The sequence below is a fragment of the Antrostomus carolinensis genome, unplaced genomic scaffold, assembly GCF_000700745.2.
Source record: "Antrostomus carolinensis isolate BGI_N321 unplaced genomic scaffold, ASM70074v2 scaffold6787, whole genome shotgun sequence".
Taxonomy (NCBI): Eukaryota; Metazoa; Chordata; class Aves; order Caprimulgiformes; family Caprimulgidae; genus Antrostomus; species Antrostomus carolinensis.
In genome coordinates this window covers 54,526-63,797 of record NW_010326561.1, presented here as the reverse complement: position 1 = coordinate 63,797, position 9,272 = coordinate 54,526, and the positions used below count along the sequence as shown (strand labels likewise).

The window sequence follows — 9,272 nt, the reverse complement described above, 5'->3', positions numbered from 1 at the left end:
GCCGGGGACAATCATCAAAGAGCCGGCCCCTTCCTGCGCCTCGGAGCGGGCAGGCAAACCAGAGGTCTCCCCTCTCCGACAGCCTGTTGGGAAAGACATGAGCACAACCCCTTTCTTTTTTTTTATCCCCCCTTTTCTTTTTCTCCTTCCTTCCCCCAGGCTGCCGAAAACCCGGCACTGGGTTTACATGCCTCGTTTTGACAGTTTTTTGAGGGAAGGGAAGAGTGCTGCACTGGCCTGGTGGGTGTCTGTGCAGCTATTAAAAAAACAAACAACAAACCAAAAACCAAACCATATTTGAACTGAGAGTTTTCATTCGGGTCACCCTAGACTTGTTTAATTGTTTAGTGTCAAGTCATTAAGATCCAGAATTAGCTCGCTGAGTTTGGAAAGGGCTTACTTCCGAGTTCTTTAGAAATGCAAAAGCGAGTTTTCAAGCCCTGCTTTCTTTTTCCAAATCTGTTTTGATTTCAGCTGGTTTTGAAGTGAGTGGACACATAGCCTCAAACAGCAGCAACTAACTAAATCCCCACCCTGCTGGTCAGTGCGCAGGAGATGTCAGCTCCTGAAAGCTTCACATCTGTAAGGAACCTGGCATCTGCTTCGCCAAAAACCTGCTTAGGCCGACGGGATGCAGACCACGTCTGGCGGCCACTGAGGTCTCAGGAATGAGTCATTCCGCCTTTCACTGGTGCCACATGAGCACTGCAATGGGCATAACTCTGGTGTTTCCCTCCCCTCGGACAGCTCAGGGCTGTACGATCAAGGAACCTGGTACATCTCCAGAGCGGGTGGGAACGTAGCAAAAAGTAGCAGAGCTCCAAAGCTCTAATGTTTTGAGTGTTAACTTTAATTGTAACTAGCGGTGCTACTTCTAATTCTTAGAGCAGAAAGTTTAATGCATTATTTATCCACACAATTGTGGTAGCCACTTGGGACTTGGGTGCATTTAGTACAACTGAGACCTTGTTTTCAGTTGGTGCTGCTGGGCTTGTTCTGATTACTTTGGGGCGTAAGAAAGTTAATAGTTGGCCCAGTGCTTCTGTAAATATCAAGGGTGTCGTTGCATGCTGACTTGCTTAACCTAATGATTTTTTTTTTTTTTTCCAAACCATTGGTATGTATGAGTTGATGAAAAAAAAAAAAAAGCAGAGGCTTCTTAAATATAGTCTGTTCTGAATTAAAGGGTGTGGTGTTGGCTTTGAATGAGCTTGATGCAGCAACAAGCATGCAGCAGTTGGTAAATAAAGATGGATTTTCTTTTGTTCTGCTGGTGCTTGCTGCTCATTATTCTCCACTTACCCTGTGAGCTTCCCAGGGAGTGGCAGCTGTTTCTGATGTTAGACACTCTATCAGTGGTAGACAGCTCCAGATTCGGTGAGATACTGTTGTGGAGAGGAGAGGAAAATAACCTAACCCTGCATTATTGTAAATCCTCAGTAGAATTAACTTTTCATGAACCGAAAGAGTTTTGTGTTTAACTTTTTCTGAAATATTCAGGCGTAAGTGTGCTTTGGAGTACATGTTACTGTGGAAAAGCTTTTCTGGCATGAGATGGATTTACATTCTAAGTGTGTGTTAAGTATTTTAATGTGCAGTGTGTGGGGGCAGACACAAGGCAATAAAGGGAAATTGGTCTATAACAATCTTCGTGTGTATTTCCAGATATATACAGTTTGGGAATCTTTGCAATTTGGAAATTGCTTGGAGTAAACAGAATGGTACATAAAGATTTTAAATAATAAAGCTCTCAAACTACAGAGGAGTCTATTTGGTTCCAGGATTTTATATGTAGGATTTATAACCCATGCTTTTGCTTTCCTGTCTCTGCAGTGTTAGCATTCTGTTACTGAAAACAAAGAAGGCTCTGCCAGGGCATTACACAAGCCATGAATCACAGAGGAAAAAATGTTTTGCTTTGTAAATTGTTCACTTTTCCATGGTGGATCTTTTTTTTAATTTTTTTTTTTTTTTTAGTGTTGTCTGATAGAATTTGCCACACATGCTTGCATTTACTGTACTCGGTACAATTCTGCTAGTGTGACTGCATAACTACTAATATTAGTGACTTCAAGTAACTTCTTGCTTATGATTCTTAAAAACAAAACCGCAACAGGAACAAAAAACACAGGGCAAAAATTGAAACAGCTCAGTTCACTCTTCAGGCATGATAGTTTACCAAGTATATCAGAGGAAGGAAAAGGTGTTAATGTTTTTCAGTCAGCTTTGACCCAGTGATTCCATGTAATTATTTTTTGTCTGTATTGACAAACTCTTTTTCTGCCTAAAATACTCAGATGTGCTGTCATGATTATTGTGTTCTTCCTCACAGGTTGCAGGAAGTCTGTAGTGTTTTAGCTAATCATGAAGATATAAGCTTGTTTCTTAAGAATGTACACTTTGTACATTTTCTTGATGACTGTGTTGGTGAATCTGTGTTTCAGAACTTCTGTAGAGGAACGACAGTTTGCTCAGGCTTGAGTGTAAAATTATACTTACAGATTATCTGATTGGGGAGTCACACACCAAGCAATGCCTGCAAGATGCAGAAGTATAACCTCACTGTGTTATATCATAAAATTGATACCACAGATGCTGCAGTGTGCCTCATACTGTCTCTGGCAAGAGCAATAATCAATAATATGTATGCTTGCAATATTACAGGATTCATTAAGCTTTAGACATGTGGAAAAAGGAGTTTAAAATCATGTTACTGATTTGCAAATTTAAAAGATGGGTCAGGAACCAGAACCAGCTAAAGCAGTGGATAAGGGAAGGTCCAAGTAGAATGCAAAGTGCCTGGCAGTAATGAAATCCTTGATTTTTTTTTTACACAGAAAGAGTGAAGAAAGAGTGATTGTGGAGGAGGATGCTATATATGTGTGGAATCCACCATTATAAAGACTGTGTGATTAATCCTGTTAGATGATGTGTTTCTAACAGAGAAACACATCGGTGGAATAAAACTGTAAGAAAGTATGAGAGCCAAACATAAGCATCTAATATAAGAGAAAGAGTCTCTTGTGACCAGTACAGTGTAATTTTGTGTAAAATTATGCGTACTTCACTGAAAATAAGCAGATAATAATTTCATAATCTGCAAAAAATAAATATCTCTTCTCTAAATACCAATGGGGAAGATGTGTAGTGTGTATTAGGGAGTAAGGGAAATGGAAACTCTCTGTCTTGCCTCTCTTCAGGAATTTTTCATTCCATCCAATCTGGATTTAGTCCTAAATGCAGGTATGATAAGGGGTACTTGATGGTTCTTAGGTCTCCTGTATCTGCTTTATGCAAGAGAAGAAAATACCAACGAGTCAGGTATGTAACAGTGCATTCAAAAATCATGATAGTCCAGGCAGCCGCCGTCGCGACCTGCTTACCTGGCAAACCTCTCCGCAAGAGCCAGGCTTGAGCACGCCGTGTATCTTCTTTGTCCCTGTAGTCACATCTGTGGTCTAATAGTAATGAGACTGGAGTAATTTCACTGATCTGGGCTGAGTTGGACTGATAATTTAAATGTGAAAGGCTTCATAATCTCCTGCTGATCCCAGAAAGTTTGCAGCGTTTAATTAAGGTCAGAATTAAAAAGACGACGACAACAAAACCTTCCACATTTACTGCCTTGCTTATAAATGTTAAACCAGCTATAGGTGAGTTCTTCTGAAGTTCCTAAAGCGACAATGACATTTTTGGAAGCCCTGTATAGGTTAGTGTAACACCTGCAGCTGTAACAGACATCTCTGAAGAAAGACTGCGAAGGTTTGTGCTCGTTCCTTTTCCTCTCATCTTTCTTGCCATGTGCCCTGTTTCATCGGTGCAAATGGATGTTTTCTGCAGGCCTGGCCACTGTTGGAAAGGCAGCTCTGTGCGCGTCTCTGCTCCAGTTCTGCAGCAACTCTTAGTTTTTTGCTTTAGATCAGAAAATTAAAAGCCTAACGAGGGCTAAACAGGTGAAAGTGACAGCCAGGCGTGTGTGTGCCCACGGCCCCGTGGCGTGGGCCTTGCAGTTGCTCATGCTTCTGTGTGCAGGAGAGAAAAGTGTGAGTCTGAACAGAGAAGAAATGACACAGCTGGTGCCCGAAGCAGGTTGAAACTGCACTGCAGAAGGAGAGGAGGTCTGTGGGGAGAGGAAGGAGGCAAAGCAGCTGCAGAGGAGTTCCTGGGGCAGGGTGCACATCACTGGGAGAGAAATTACCAGTGGAATAGAGCTGAGCAGCTCTGGTGTGAGCAGAGCCTGGGAGAACAGGAGAGCAGCGGAAAGTTGCCAGAGCCAGTAAATCTGAGGAGCTTTTTTTTCTTGCTGCTCCTGGTGGTTGAAGAGCTTGCCAGCAAATGAAACAGTGGGTGCTGGGTGCCAGCTGCGGCAGGGGCAGCGTCTCGGGGTGTGCAGACCAGAAAGAGGCTTGGCTCCTAGTCTGCTCCCTCATCCTCTCCTTGATGTTGAACAAACGAATGAGAAGCCATACCAGAGGGTGGAGGGTGTAGCTGCTGCCCAGCTGTGGGTGTTTTGTAGTGACTGCTTCACTGCTTTTTTAGGTTTTTTTAAATCAGTTGGTGGAGTGAGCAGAGTTGGAGAAGTGTGGCTGGTGCCCTGATCTCAATAGCACCTTGCGAGGCTTTTGTGATTCAGCCAAATAGAAGCATTACTGCAGGACCCTGTAGGACCTAGGGGCCCTTCTTGGCACCACATAAAGCTATTTGAAGTTCTGGAGAAACTCGTTGAGAAGATGATAACGTGAGCAATGAGCAGTGGGGGAGACTGAGGCATGTGTTGGCAACGTCACCCAGAAGAGCCACAGGTGATATCCCTGTCTTCCTTCCCTGAAGCCCAGCTGAGTAAAACCTGTAAATAACTGAGGTTTTGATCAACTCTCTTCTTTTTATTCTACTGCTGGAGGTTTTGAGCATGACTGTAATACAGTTAGGTGACTATTACCTGTGCAGGTTACTCAGATGAGTAGTGGCATGATGTGAGCAAGGGATGTTTTCTCTGACAAAGAAAGGTGGAATATCTTTCAGAATACACAATAGTTCTCTTTTTTGTGGTGGCTATACATCATCCACTGTTTTCCCCTTCATATTGTGATATATCATCTTGAGTTTCATGCTTGAGATGCTGTGAGAGGAGTGAGTGATGTTATGTAACTTAAGCAGAGAATTATCTTCTTATGTTCTAAAAGTGACTGTTGGTTTGATAAAGCAGTTGACTAATTAGTAAATTACCCATTGTTGTTTAAAATACTTGCACTGCAAAATGTAAATGAAAAAAATTTCTCCACTTGTCAGTATGAAAAATGACAATAGCAAAAATAATACATAGGACATCTGCTCTGATTTTTTTAAAATTTAAAATGCATTTAAGGCAGATGTTGCAGAATTTGAATGGAAATGGGAGTAGATGGAAGAACAAAACATAGCTGTTTACCTTTTATGAAGTCCCATTTTTATGGTTAACGTCGCTAGCAATATCTGACTCAGTGCCTGTATTTTTCTGCTGTTTCTATCAGAATGAACTGAATGTTCTTAAAGCTGCTGCTATATTAGGATGACATATAATTTCAATATTTAAAAAAAAATATATATATTGGTGAGTCAGTATTTCAGGGTGTTTTCTGATGTTCTCTTCCTTTGCCCGTCTTTTCTTTCCAGGAGAATACATCAAAACATGGAGGCCGCGGTATTTTCTTTTGAAGAACGATGGCACGTTCATTGGCTACAAGGAACGACCGCAGGATGTCGACCAGCGGGAGTCACCGTTAAATAACTTCTCTGTAGCTCGTAAGTGTTTTCACATGTTCCCTTGTCCAGTTTGGGGGTTGATGTCTTCTTGTAATCATAGCACCAGTAAGCTGCATCAGTGACATTCAGAGCTGCCCAGAGCAATGTATCTAAACACTGAATGTGTTTCTTCAAAATGATTAAAAAACCCCCTCTGTTTCTCAGTAATGACTGTGATGTGGAGGTTTGACAGTCTTGTTTCAAAGAATAAAACAGGTTTATTTGTTAATATTTTGTATGTCTGTTATTCAGCAAGTTGCTTTAAAGTGAAAATTAACCCAGGCACATGTTTCAGTATTTGGCAGGTAGGTACAGTCAAAGCATTTCAGCTTCTGTTGTGCCACCAGATCTGGATTTGAGTGGTACTGACATAGGTCAAAGTTATGTGATTATGAGCATAAGAAAACATAGAGTGAGCACTGCTTTTAATGAAAAACACTCGGTTTTTCTTATTTTGAACACAAACCCATATTTCTTCTATTAGAGCCAAAAAAAAGGTTTGGAAATCATAACATCTTCTAACCTCTGCACTCTGTCCTATGCAAACATTTCCAACTTTGCTCAGGTGCTGCAGCACGGGATGAGATAGAAGACTCTGAAGTTAATTTCATTTTTTGCTCATGTTTTTAACCTTTCACTGTATACGTCCAGCTTTTATTTTATCCCGTTCTTAATCTTTCCTGTCTCATGATCTGCCTGTGTCTCGTTCCACCACTTAAAAATAGATCATTGTGGCACCTGTTATTAACAACGATCTGTTCCGTGTTCCTGGTGACTAGTGGAAGTGAAGTTCTGCAGAGAGAAGGGAAGGGGCTTTCCCTCTTCGTTACAGGGTAGCTTGAAATATATGGGGTTCATCTTTGTAGTTGACCTTTAAGTAGACAGATTTATTCTGGGACACCCTGGGCCCGGAAGAGGGCTGGGTAGCACTAGGAATTAATGCAAATGTTAATTTTATTTCTACTGGTAGCAACATATACCTGTTCTGACTGATAATGGGAATAAATAATGGACGTGCTGTTGCCTAGTGCCTCTGTGCAGGATGCCAAGAGTGCTTTGGGGTATTTTGTCTCGTTTTAGAGAGAGAATTGTTGTAGTGTTTTCATTTTGGTAATGACACAGTGCTTTTCTCTGTAGACTGGTATCTCCTTACGGGTCAGGAAGGTAAAGAAAGCAGCAGAAAGCCATTAATTCATAAATTAATTCAGTACTTGATCTGTAGCCAGAGGCTTTTAACAAATGTGCTTTTTGCAGGACGCTTCCATCCTGTTGCTGCTAACTGCATTACTTATGATAATTCTTCACTGCAGCTCAGTGCTAAGGAGTAAAAAAGGATGTGTCTGTTGCTTTCTCTTTGTCCAAGTTGCCTTCAAAAAGGGGTGACTTAAATCAGTTTTCACAACAGGAATATGGTGGTGTTTTGGGTTTTTGGGGGGGTTTTTGGGGGGTTTTTTGGCAGATTGAGCCCATCAGTCTTGGCATTTATAGATAAACAAGTTTGTTACCATGGTATCAGAGCATTGTCAAAAAAGACGTGACACATGCCTGTAGAATAGGGTGTAGCCTTAGCAATCCCTAAGTAAGAGGGATTGTGGGGAGGGTGGCGAGTGGAAGGATGTTCCTAGCAGTGACTCTTGCCTGGTGAACCAGCGGCAGGCGGGAAGGCCGTGATGGTTACGAGGAGGCCTCCTTGCTAGAAGTCATTGTTGTGGTTCTGGGCTCGCTGAAGCAGCTGTTGCCCCACCAGGGTTTAATTTCTCATGTAGGCATTGGCATGCAGTGCTGCCAGCACCTGATGTGCGGTTCCCTTCTGGGTACTCTCCACACTTGTCTCATCACTTGGATGTGTTTTGCACCACAAGTTTTCCCTTTGAACCTGCTTGCTTGGTGCTTTCATTTGGGTTAACTTGTCAAGTGAGTGTGGGTGAACTCCAGCTACCTGTGGAGGAAGGCTCAGGCCAGAACACAGCCTCGCGCTGCAGAAGCCTCCAACAGTGAAAGGAGGGGGGAATTTAGCTTAAATGTTTTGTACAAATACACCCTTTTTTCTTTTCTTTTTCTTTTTTGTCTCCTTTCAAGAGACCATGGTAGCCCTGACTTTTTTGTTCATTAGTGAAGTAGATTTTTTTTTTTTTTACTATTTTACTTAGTTATTTATTTTTTTAAAGGAGATGGCAGGCTGTCTCTGTCAGTCTGTTCTTTGGAAATGGTCCCATGTTTCTGATTAAAATCTTTACTATCTTCTGCTGTAAAATAATGTAGGATTTTATCTTTGCAAGTAAAAGGGTTTTTTTCATGACTAGGTGACTCTTACTTGTAGTATAAAATTCATATTAAGTCATTTTTGTCAACCTATGACAGGTAGGAAATGCTCAATTGAGGAGAAAACAGTGAAAGAATATAATATCTAATGATGATTTGTCTTTTCCCGTAAGAGGTATGAAGAAAGTATTAGCAATAAATACACAATGTGCTTTCCATGTGCTTGACAGTCTCTTCTTTCTCCTACAGAAGCCTTTTCCTTTCGGTCTGTGAGAGTTTTGATCATACATTTTTGAAAATGTGTTTATAGAGCCCCCCCATAGGTAGAGAGGGGCTTTTTTTTAAGTACCTTTTTCTCCACCTAATTTTTCCATTTAAAATAGCCATATTTTAATGTTTGTAATTTAATTATATGTTTAAGGAGTTTATTTTCTCTGTAAATTACCTATTGGTGATTTATTTGAAAAACAAACAAACAAAAACCAAAACAAAACTTCTAAAAGATGGTGCCTGAGCATTTAACTGATTTTTGAGTCATATTTCTGTTCATGTTCTGTAAGACAGAAGGAATAAAAAAGCCTGTACCTAAACAGTTCTGGTCCAGAGACCCTGCAGATAAATAACCAGTAGATCCTGTGTTGTAAATCTGTGAGATAAGTAGCCTTCATACTGATTGTAATCTCGGATTATCATGTATGTCTGCCTATTAGGTTATAAGCCTTTAAAACCATATAGCTGAGAAGAGCAGTATATTGTGAAAAACCACATGGAGAGAGAGAGGCTGTTCCTGTTAGAAAGAAGGGATTATTTCTCCAACTGTCAAAAAGGAGGGTGGACTCTGGTGGTTTTGTTGTACAGCTGAAAACATAATTGCTCAACAATATGTGTGCTCCTTTTGGGACAGGACTGCATGTCTGCAGTCAAGCATTTATCACGGGGCACAGGATGGCCAGATAGTGAACAGATTTTCTGTGTCTGCTGTTACCAGGGGCCACCTTAGTCCAGGTCTATAACTCAGGGCTTCCAGCTCCTGGCTTTTCCCATGCTGAGCTGTGTAGAGGCAGATTTATCTGGTGGTGCTACCAGAAAAGGAGCACTTCAACATAATATTCCTGTTTGCTTTTCCAAAGTTTTATTTATTCATCATTCTTCTTGCCTGATTTACCTTTTTTGTTGTTGTTGTTGTTTTGGTTCTTTGTTTTTGATGTGTTGTCCCCTACCCCCTCCCC

The 9,272-nt window shown here is 41.2% G+C and overlaps 1 protein-coding gene across 1 annotated transcript in view; it reads left to right on the top strand.

Annotated features, from left to right (window-relative positions):
* Positions 1–5,660: 5,660 nt before the first annotated feature.
* AKT1 (AKT serine/threonine kinase 1) overlaps positions 5,661–9,272 on the top strand; it is a 37,569-nt gene continuing 33,957 nt past the window's right edge. Inside the window, exon 1 of the mRNA XM_010171602.2 lies at positions 5,661–5,781. The gene's annotated coding sequence lies outside the window, so the exon portion shown is untranslated. The remainder of the gene's footprint in view (positions 5,782–9,272) is intronic.